The sequence below is a fragment of the Melanerpes formicivorus genome, unplaced genomic scaffold (assembly GCF_026170545.1).
Source record: "Melanerpes formicivorus ecotype bairdi unplaced genomic scaffold, bMelFor1.0.p_v2 SCAF_1, whole genome shotgun sequence".
Lineage (NCBI taxonomy): Eukaryota > Metazoa > Chordata > Aves > Piciformes > Picidae > Melanerpes > Melanerpes formicivorus.
The window spans coordinates 26,337,707-26,349,921 of NW_027142353.1; positions in this window are offsets into that span (position 1 = coordinate 26,337,707).

A 12,215-nucleotide genomic window follows, 5' to 3' on the forward strand; every position below is an offset into this window, starting at 1 on the left:
TGCTCAAGCAGATCTAGCTGGAGCAGCAACAGCCTTCAGCTCTTTCTAACTGTACCCACAGCTGAGACATTGTCCCGGTGAGTATAAGGAATCCCAGACTGTTTTGTTGCAAAGTCAGCCAGTGGATGTTCATTTTGGATTAGGATCGTTTGAGTTTTGTTTTGAGATTATTGTCAACTGTAGATCCTTTGGGTTCCATCAAGAATATCAGGCATCCTGTTGTAGTTGAGCACATGCAAACAAATGAACCAGATGTTCTGCTTGCATTCTTTTACATGTATGAGTGATCCAGTTTGACTTTTGCACCCAGACCTACCTGACATATAACCAAAAAAATCTCCAAACTGAGATTGTTCTACACTCAGTGAAAGGCTCCACTAGGCTTGCTCTGTGGTATGAGTCAAAATGGAACTAGATCAGAACTTCATCCTTTGTCTCTTGCAGCATTGGAATCAGTGGTCTCCAAATTCCCTTCTAACGCTAAGACATTCTATGATTCCATGATTCATCAGCATCAGGACTGCAGGACAGTGGAACAGAGCTGCCATTAGTACTTCAAGTACTTATATTTGCATGTCTAAACTTCCAGAAATGTAGCTCCCTGTCCTTTCTTGAGAAGTGATGCTGTCTGCCACTATACTTGTGCAGGGTCAGAGAGATAAATTACTGTACCCACACTTTATTGTCTGCTATTGTTTCTCTTTCACCTAAAGAAAAAAAATAAAATTAAAAAAATCGTTTGTTCCCACAGCTTTTTCCTGATGTTTTCACAGTCTTAAAGTCCATATTCTTGGAGATATTTTCTCCCCTTAGGTAAATTACTAAATGTTGTCGGTAGAGCCATGAAAACATGGCATTTCCATTTTCTGTTGTCCAGCTCCTTGGCTTCTAGGGGAAGGAAACAAAATCTATGCTTGGACTAACCAGAGCCTCAGAGTTTTGCTCATTTTCATCTTTCAAGACATTTTTTTGTTGTTGTTTCTTACTTTTTATTCTTTTTCCTACTTTACATTAAAATTAAGAAGCTGGAGGGGAGGGATTTAGTGTGCATGCATTGTTAAGTCATTCATCACAACTCTATACAGCCCAAAGCATTGCTTCAGTTTGCACCAACCATGTAGGTAGTTTGACAGATAAATTTTCTCACTTGTATAGTATTTTTCTGTCTCTATTGTTACATCCTTGTTTTACCATACATTGCTATTCTCTTATGGCAATAGCCACTGTTCATTACATATCCTCAAATACAATAGGAGGAATATTTTGTAAAAAATCCCCTGCTCAACAGGTGCAAATACGTATGATTCAGAAATTCCATAATTATTTTTAAACAAGAATTTATCACTGACTAGTGTATAGAAAACTATAATTTCCAATAACTGCAGATGCATTATGTAAAAGTTGAGGAATTAATATTTGAAGATGCTTGGGACTTCATTCTAGAGAGTTCTCACAGGATTCTCTAACAAATGGTTTATGCTGTACAAAGCAAGACTATTGTAATTCATATGGTAGCTGTGTCAATTTTGTGATAGAAATTCTTTTGTGAGTTTGCTATTGACTGGTGCTTACAGTGTTACCTGTTGTCATTGACTGTGGGGACACACACCCCAACTTTGATCCTGTCCAGGAAAAATTATTGATGTGCAAAAACATTTGATGTCAGCAGATAGGCATAATACCCAAACACAGAATAACTGTTCCTCACCTGAAGCCTTTGAACAAGTTCTACCCTAAAATTCATACACAGGCACCACCACCACCACTGACAGATGCCTGATCTTGTACTGACCTCAGCAGAGGCATTTGTCAGGAGAGATCATGTCTTGAACTAGAGATATTAAATGGGCTTGGATATTGTAAGACTGAGATAAAGCCTGATCAGTTAATTTCATCCTGTTTGCAAGCTGCAGAATGAACTATTTCATCTATAATAAACAGCAATCAGACTTTCAAATTGGTCCACTGAGAGGACATGAAGCATTCAGTTTTAGTTTCTGTTTCAGTTTTAAATTTTGGAATGGTTGTCATCCTCTTGAAAACCACAGAAAAAATTCTATTAATATTGTTAACATTCTCACATTTCATGTCTTGCCTGACATGATGTGCTGTGATTTATTTGACCCAAGAAGATTCTATCCAAAGTAAGCAGATGCATACAGTCACAAATAATACTGAAGCAATGCTAAAACCTATGCTGTTTCAAAGCTGCATCTCAGTGCTGCCCAGGATAGCACCATGCAGCATGCAGGCCTCTGTGCACAGCTGCTCTCCAGGACTGGGAATTGCCTGGGTGGACGTGACCATTCTCTGCCCCAGGTCTGGAGAGCCTTTCACTCCATTTGCATAGTTGCAGCTCCTCTAAGGACAGGAGGGGAAAAGAGGTAGGTTCACATTCAGACTTCTCAGTCCCATTCAATGAGGTAAGCTGCTGCAGATAATCTGTTGGCAAACATCACTCACTCTCACAAGAGCCCTACCATCCCCACTTGCCCTGCCTACAGGATTTAGCTGGTGTTAGTTTAGGAGCACAAGTCAGGGCAAAAGGGGATCTGTGGAAGAAATGGGAGTTGCAAACTCCAAGAAGCAATATTTTAAGGACCTGGCTAGTGTTACTGAGGTAACCAAGAGGTGCTGACTCTGAACTCATCTGAAGGACATACAATGGGCGGCACTGAGCCTGGAGATGGGTCTGACAAAGGGCTGGTGGAGAGTAACTCAGATTGCAAAAGAGTTAAAAAAAAAAGTGTTTCAAAGAGTTGTTGGAGGTGAAAGGACCATGAGAGGAGCCTATAGTAGGTCACAGGTAGGTCCTGGGACAAAGGAAGAGTGTAAGCACATTGTTCACTGAGGGGGAGGAGAGAGCAAAGCGGCAGGTAAATAAGAAAAACAGGAGAGGGATACAGAATGGGCATAAGACAGACCAAGAAATGAAGTTGGTTGTGGCAAACTGAGGGAGAATTAGAAAATTAGATGGATCTAGGATAAAAAAGCAAGCAAAGAGTTGTCAAAGAGTTGTCAGTGAAGATGTTCTAAAGTTTTGTTGGGGATGAAACAAAACAAAAAGAAAAACAAACAAACAAAAAAACCAAAACAGCAACAACAAAACCCACAAAAAATAAACAAAAAAACCAATCAGCTTTTAACTGCTTTGTTCTCATGTCTCAGAAGTAGGAATTGGTTTAGGAGAATCAGTTCCACCTAAATGAATGTATCGGAGTAGAATCTTTCTCTGGAGAACCTCAAAGATTGTTACATCCCTCCATCGGCAATGCAACTAACTGAAGCATCAGAGGACTTTTTCACAGGTGCTTATAGATAAATAAGATAATTAAATTTAGTGGATGACTCTCATGAAATGGAACTAAGAGAAGTGAAATGCATCGTTCTGATACAGTCACCAAAAATGGACTATTCTCACAGAAACATAACTAAAGTAGTGAAATACTAAGGGCTTGGCTTCTTTTTTGCTCTTCCATCCCACACTTCTTTACTCCCTGCATTTTTGGTAACTGTAATGGGAAATATCAGAATCAGATAAGAAGACAGGCTAACCTCTCCTTTCTATTCCTTCCTCACAAAGGCCAGGGGCAGAGTTATTATACTGCCTGGACAGGGTCACCTACTCATTGCAAGGTTTCAGCCCTGTATCATAATGGAATGCATTTTACTCTGCTTGTAAGCATTGAAGGACATAGATCTAATTTCACATGGGGGTAACAGATAATTTGAAACCAAGATTTCAATCTGCAAAAAATATCAGATTACTTTGGAAAGGAAAAGAAGGTCAGGTCAGGCTGCTCCAGATAAGTGCTTGGAAGACTGGGTTGGTCAAGAAAATTAGTATTGATATTATAAAATATGGTAACTTCAGAGCAACTTGCCCCTGAAAACACTATGCTAAGTGTCAGAAGTGAAACATCCAGCTAATTTTCATGGCCCAGGAGTGATGGGAAAACCTCATTTCTTCATTTAAGGAAAGCAGTTTGGAAGATTCAGGCATGAGTTCCAAATGCAGTTGGTACAATTTCTTTTTTTTTTGTCTTACTTAACATAGTTTTATTGATTTGAATATATCATTAACAGAAGTAAGTGAGAGGGCAAGGAGATAGTCTTGTCTACTGTAATTTAATTTTCTGCCAAAATCTATGTATCTGTTGCACTCTCAGTTTGAATATTTCAGTATTGCCACTGGCAGACTACACACTGAGAAGATTCTGCTTTATCTACAGCAAAATGGTCACAACTTGTCCTGTCACAGATGTGGAGACAAAACTACATGGACTTAGTTTAACACAATGCGTAGCTACATTTTCTGTAGGAACACACTAAAGACAATGCAAAAGCAGGTTAAACCAACGAGTGCTTTCTGTGGTCCTGATACTACAAAGGGATTTTGCCTCTATGAATGAGATTTGGGCATGTCAGTCAGTGAAAGTTATAGGGTTGGATTCTGTGTTCTCTTTGCTGAAAAATGTGACAAAATGGTGCCTTTCCTGCTGTTGGGATGGGTCTGTTTTTTACTGTATAAAATTACTGAGGCATTGCAATTGCAAATTTAGTATCACGAAACTTAGGAATCACATAACTTAAGACCGTAATGAATGCATCAGTGCGATCCTGATTTCCATATTTTGCATCCTACCCAGATTCTCCAAAAGCTCCAGAGTGCCTGAAAGCCTTGCCATGCACCCTGGGTCTTTCTCAGCCCAGGTCTCAAGTGCCACTACAGGGTCTCCTTGTGCTTACAGCAACAGATCGCAGAACAATACAGTGGAAATGAGGGAAGGAGCAGAACAGAGATATCATTTGTATTTTCAGCTGAGGAACTAGCATCTTCATTTTCAGCTTTGTACAACTTGACCAGAAGACATCTTGGCAGAGTCTGTCCCTGGGTGGATATAGAGCTCAGCGTCAGCTCTGCTTTGTTAGGAACCATCCGCAGTCTGAGTCAGAGCAACTCCAACAACCAAATCACCAAGGCAAGTTCTGTCTCTGCCCAGGCATGGGTCAGTTTGAAGTGGCTGATATACTGGGTTCTAGAAGACCTTGCTAGAGGAAACAGTCACTTTTTTAATCCCTGAAGGGCCAAATTGTATTTGCCTTGCCTTGCCACGTCTAAGATCTGGGAAAGAAGCCACAAGCCTTACCTTGCAAGCTTGAGAAGCCAAGCCTTGCCCTGCAACTCAGAGAAGCCAAGCTTTGCTTTGCTTTGCAACTCAGAATCTGTGCCATGCCTCCATTTATCCAGAAAGATGCAAGTGCCCTTCTGAGTAATGTGTCATAAAAGACCGGGGGCACAGACAAGTGTCTTGCTGGGCAGAAGAGATAAAGCCAGGGTGAGCTAAGCCACTGAGCATCATGGCCTGAAGCAGTAAGCCACTTCCAACCTCAGCACCTGCTTTGCAAAACCAGACCTTGCTGTGAGGACATCAAAATAGGCTATTTGTCTAAGAGCGAGCCTGAAACCCCAGGACAGCCTGTGAAATCTTGGAAGAACCCCCAAAAGCCTTACCAGCTAACATACAGCAGCAGCACCCCTACACTTGGGTGGAACTCCTGTTGCTCGGTGTAATCTGGGCTATATTGCAGCCTCGGAGAGAATTCCGGAGAAATTATACTATAATTAGTTTACCTTGCCTCTTTGTTAACAGTTCTGTCTGACTCGCTGTTTTGGCAAGGTTCTTGTCGAATCTCCCCTAGTGGTCAAGCATCATATTGCGCCGGGGATTTTCTACCAGTTATTTTTTCCGGTTTGTTTAAAATTGTTTAAATTGTTAAATATTGCCTATATATTGTATATTCCCATTATAAACATAAATTCCAGCTGCACATAGAATCTATTAGCAAGGTTTTTTCCAATGTTTCATATTAATAAAATAATAATTATTTTTATTAATATCCTATTTGCCCTTTTTTTTCATAAAACATATTCATAACAATGCTTACTTGTCTTTTCCTAGAAAAAACTGTAGGAAGGCCTCCTCTAACTTTACCAGTGAATCAGAAGGCCTGCTGCTGACAAAGGGACCCTTCCTGGCTACAAGATTTGTTTTGCACTGATGAAAGGACAGATTTTTGTTCATTCTTCCAGTAATGCAGAAAGCTTTTCTGGGTTTGCACAAGTAAGAGAGTGCTCTAGTCTGTCATGGTAGCAGCTGAGTGCACAAAGAGCATTTCAGTACAGCAAGAAATGCGTTAAAAACTCTGCAGCATCTTATAAAGGGAATATGCTTTAGTGGCTAAATTATTGCTTGCTTCTCCCAATTTCCTGCTGCCTTGTATGATCTTTACTGGCTGATTCTCAGGTAGTGTGGTAAGAGTAGCATATCTGTAATGGCAATAACATATGAGTGAATTTCCTTCATATATGTCTATTGTGATAGAGACAAGACATACTGAAGAATCCTGACTCTGCTGTCAGTGGCATTGGTTGCTGTGTTACTGCCACTTCAGAATACCTACTTAGAGTCTACATCAGGGCACACAAAATCAAGCTCGCCATCCATGTCACATTTTGTCTCTTTTCCCTAGTGCTTAGAGGCAGCTTCTGGCTTTTACAATTTGTTTCTTGCTGAAACACAAATGACTGCACAAGTTCTCTCTTCAGGTCTTTAGTATCAGTTGAATCTCTATGGGTGCAGGACAGATTTTTCACTCCAATAATGGAAGGGGTTAGGAAACTTAGACTTGGCAGAGTAATGGAAAGAGATTAGAGAATTCAAACAACTGGTGCAGCAGTGACAGCTCAGTTCTTGTAGCACATGAAAGTGCTTTAGAAAGAATTTGAGAGGTCAAAACATAAAATTACTTTCTACCATGGTCCTAGTTTCCCCAGTCTGCTGTAGGAAAGCACACCAGAGGACCATTTTCTGCTTCTACTTCAAGCAATATTGTTTCTCTCATTACAGAATCACCACATAAAATTTTGTGACATGCCATATCTGATTCTACTCTCTCAGGCATTTCTGAGAAGAAATACTACCTACCAGTGCAACAACACCTCTAAGTTACACTGTCATGGAATGAAATGAATAGGACAAAAGGCAGAGTTCATGTGTTTTGGATTATAAAATGTTCAAATCTCTTAATTTGGTCAGGAAATCAGAAACAAGCATCCTTCCTATTTAATACATTAATACTCATGTAAATAATGATTTTGAATTGATTTGATATTATTATACTGCAGTAATCTTCTTCAATCCCTGTTAAACCAAATGCTTTCAGTGTACAATCTCTCATGGTCCTGGTGGCTGTCTTTTCTATGGTTCCTCAGCTGCAGTAATTTCCCCATCCTTCTCTAGATATATTATTTCCTTCTCTTATTTCCATACCATTGTTTACAATTACTTCAAAGGGCATTAAAATAAAATAAGCATGGAAGTCTGTGCAAAGATCAAAGGAGATCTTCTTAACAGTTGTTTTATATGCAGTTAGATCTTTAAAAAAATATGATTCCAGAAAATCAATGTTACAGAAAGCAAGCCAGTACTTACAAAGCCTGGTGCTTGGTCTGTATGAGGGTTAAGGGAAATGTGTCATAGTCCATAGGCAGTCATATGCAGAGGACAGACATGCAGTTGTGGTAGTTTCAGGCTATGCTTAGAAATTTAAGTGACTCTTCCTTCATGCCACCTCCACTCCAGCAAGTGAGGTATTGTTACGCTGACATACATCAGTGTAACAGTCAGGAATTGACCCTCTTCTTATCACAAGTTGATGTGAATAGCTGCATAGAGCAAATAATTTGCAGTGTACAGTAACATGTTTTTATTAGCCCAATAAAGCACAAGAAATATAATAAATATTTTCAGGTGCCACTTACTGGCACTTTATCTACTGTTTACATGAATGCAGCTATTTTTCATTTCATAGGGCAGATGAAGGGTTCTAGAAATTGGATAAGTCTCATCAGCTGTCTGGCCAACAGCTGAGCACACTTCAAAGCTAGACATTGCAGCATTTTGTGCTCAGCATGGCTATCACTCGTTTCTCCTGAGCAGTTCAGAGACCTGCAGACATGAACTAAAGCACTAAATCTTTGTAAAACCATGAAGCAGATGCAATCAATGGAAGAGCATTTAATTGCAGTCAGGACTCACAATGGACAGTAGTTACTAATTCTTGGTTCCACTGCAGATCTCATGACACGTTAGTTACGAACATTCCAGCTCCCTGAGCCAAGAGATTGCTGTATGTTCTGTAAGGTGCAGGGGGGTGGGGACCTGGGACTGCCACCAGCCTAGAAAGCAAACAGCAAGAGTTGCATACAGTTTGTTTTTCATTTTGTTTTTGGTTTGGTGTTTGGGTTTGGGTTTGGGTTTGGGTTTTTTTTGTAATCTCAGAGGTAGATGAAGGGAAGAACTAGTTAATTAATTTGCATATGAGGCTTGGCAGCATTGCAAAAGTCAAATGATGAGGCCAATATCTCACTGGAATGCTGTGACACAGATGGCAGGAAATCCCAGCACTTTCTTCCTCCCAAAGATCTGCCTGCAAATTGTTTCACTGATCAGTACATCTGATTTTTACTAATGATACATGCTAAATATGGGACAGGAGCCCAGGGTTTGCTTTGATTTTTATTATTTTGGTATTAATCCTACTGTCACTTCATTTGAAATCTCTCTATATGGCTGTCTTCCTTCCAGGCCTGAAATGCCTGTCATGTTGCAAGAAAGGATTTGATAGACTTTGAAAGAAAAAAAAAATAAAAATAAAATAAAGTGACAAAACCAGAAATCAGAAAACTTTAATGACATCAGAAAGTGATTCAATATAGCCTTGAGTTTTTAGGACAAATTAATAGCCTTCTGCAAAAACTCTGACCAAGATTTACCTTGCCTGCAAAACTCACTAACGATATTGAGACTAGGGTCTTATGAAACTGTTTAAAGGAAAATATAAGTCTAAATGAGCACATCTGAGCATGAACCCTGCCATTTTCTCCAGATCAAAATAAGATTTATTATGAAAGTTATGAAACCTTGGGCCCTATTATATATTAAAGAGTCCTGTTTATGACCACATAGTTAACTCTGAATTTTTGTGCTTAGTCTAAACACTGGGTTTGCAAGACTTATGACTCAGCCATTTTATAGCTTTCAGGGAGGACATTTGCCATTCATAACCACAACACAGAAAAAAAGAAAAGCATTCTTCTGAATTTTTTTCTGAATACAATCAATCACATTTCAGAAGTAGGAAGGTGAAAAAAATGTTGTGGGTTGGGTTTTTTTTTTAGAAAACCTCACGCCTATTGAAAGAGGGTGGGACCGTACTCAGCTTAAAAAAATTACTTAATTTTAAAAGCTATGATTTTGCACATCCTCGCTCTCAAAGGCATTCAAGCTCATTATTTACAGTATTGTACTTCAAATGAAAATGCCTACAAATTATTTCCTGTCAAAAGCAGTTGCTGCACACCTATAGAAAAAAAGACTAGTAATAATAAAATTATTTTCTTGCCAGCTGAAAAATTGTTACCTTTGAATAAAAATAATTTGAAATTTTGCCATTGAAAATCAACACATAGTGCTGCTTAAGATCAAGGAAAAAGAAGAGTGATACCAACATCCTACTGTCCAGGCCTATCAGACATCCAGTCATTAAAGAATTAACTGGGAGAAGTGTTCTTCATATCTGAGCCACACACCCTCTGGGCAAAGCAGCTGGGGTGTTGATTTCAGTAATTCACTGCTGTCTTGGATTTAATTGCAGATGTGGAATGTGGACTTCTTACATTCCCCTGAAACACCATGGTAGTTGAGTTTTAACCAGCCCATAATAAGATTTCTGAGTTTTATCATGGGTTTTATTTAGTGTTTACTGTAGGTAAACTCTTCTCCCTCTATCACACTTTGACTCTACTAAGTTATCTTTTCCTCAGTTCTGAAGTTACATATATTCTTCCATGTTTATTTTATACTTTAGAGACAGAAAATCCTCTTGCAGTTGGAACAGCTGAATTTTGTAGAGTGGAAATCTGGAGTTCTTAAGTACTTCAGCAGATTCACAGACCAACACCTTGATAGCAAAAAGCAACCACTGAACATGTTTGGACTAGACTGACTTCCATCAGCTGAAGATCACATCTTAGGTACTTTCATGCCATGTCTGTTCCCTTACTGTGGGACCCTGGCCCCACTATCAGCTGGAGTAGTTCTAAAGATGATTCTACCAGACCTGAGAGGTTTGACTGCCATGAAAAGATCAATAGGCACATTCTCAGAATTTGAAGTTGAAAGTAATGATTGCAAACCAAAGAAAAATCTGAAAATGGGTTAGGAAGGAGACAGTGTTCTGTTTTGGAAAAACAGGAAGAAATTCCTAAGTTACCATGAAATCTGTAAATTATTGTTCTGAGATGGTGAAAGGATTTCATTTAGGACTTTTTTTTAAACAAAGAGAGTATGCAGCTCTTGTACTCCAGGGGCTTTAGATAAGTCATAACTCCTGTGACTTGCAGACTTCCACTTACTTAATGTCTGAAAGCATGAAATGGTGAAAGTATTTCCAGCTGAAAGAAAACTAGTAGCACAAGGCAACTGGCTCACATTTGGTGTGTGCCTGACCTGCCATGCAACCTAAGGTGTGTTTGAGTGCTAATGGCCACATGTCTGGTTACTACTTGTATATCAAGTATAATCTTCTAGTTCAAGGAATTCACCAATGGTATAAATTCAGATTCTGAGCTCTCATTTCAACAATCAATTTTTGCATTATTAAACTAGAGTACACTGGAAATGAAACATTTCAGGCAGAGGGTTAAGTGTTAGGATTATGGCTGTTAAAGGTATGTCAGACTCCAAGAGCACTCTGAGCCAGATGATACACTGAACTATCATATTTACAGAATCAAAGAATGTTAGGTGTTGGAAGGGACCTTGAAAGATTATCTAGTTCAACCCTGCTGCTGGATCAGGATCACCGATACCAGATGACACAGGCACACATCCAGGTGGGTTTTGAATATCTCCTTAGAGGGAGACCCCACAAATCCACTGGGCAGCCTGTTCCACTATTCTGTCACCCTCACAGTGAAAAAATTTTTCCTCATATTTACATGGAAATTCCTATACCTCAACTTCCACCCACTGCCCCTTGTCCTGTCACTGGGCATCACCAAGAACAGCCTGGCTCCATCCTCTCAGCACTCAACCTTCACATATTTATAAGCATGAAAAAGGTCAGCCCTTAGCCTCGTCTTCAAGCTAAAGAGCCCAGCTCTCTCAGTCTGTCCTCATAAGGAAGATATTCCACTCCCTTAATCATCTTTGTGGCTCTGCACTAGACTCTTCCAAGCAGTTCCCTGAGGTCTTTCTTGACTTAGGGGCCCAGAACTGGACACAATATTCCAGAAGAATCCTCACCAGGGCAGAGTACTCGACCTACTCACCACACCCCTACTAATACACCCCAAAATGGCACTGGACTTCTTGGCCACAGGAGCACATTGCTGGCTCACGGTCAAGCTTCCATCCACTAGGACCCCTCCCAGATCCTTTTCCCCTTCACTGCTCCCCAACAGGTCAGTGTGTTGAAGGCTGTATAATTGACATTGTAAAGGTTTCCATTAACTGTGAATATGCTCTTGTGCATCTTCTATTTGTTTGGGTTTTTTTCTTTTGTTTGTATGTGTTATTATGTAATGAGCAGGCAATTGATAATAGTAATCATCATCCTCATCAGCATCATCATCTTAAGCAGCTTCATTAGTGTGAGTTTAGGTGTGACAGGATGTCAGTGGTGACTATATCCTTACCCAAAGCCATTTAGGCTCTACTTTAGTGAATCTCAGAGACTGGACAAATAGGGATTGTCTTTAACTTTCTTCTGCCCAGATGAATAACAAGAGTCTTCATAGGTCATAATTGATACCATTGACTGTGAAGTATTACTGGTGTGTTTGGAAGCCTCAACAAAACAGTTCCTGAGGGTCCATTCTCTCTTGGAGGAGACCCCAAAGACAGCATTGGACAACTGCTTGTCTGTCCTGAGCCCTTGGTTGTTCATAAGCATCTAGCTTCTTGTACATTGCTGATCAGTGTGTGCACCAGGACACTGCTTGCATCCACTGTGCAGACAGCCCTAGCAAAGTGTTCCTATGCATTACTTCTGCTTGGTTTTCTACTTTCCTTGCTTTCCTACTGTGGCAGTTTTAGGCTATACCTTTAAAATTGAGTTGCAGATTTTGAACAGAAAAGTATAAAAAT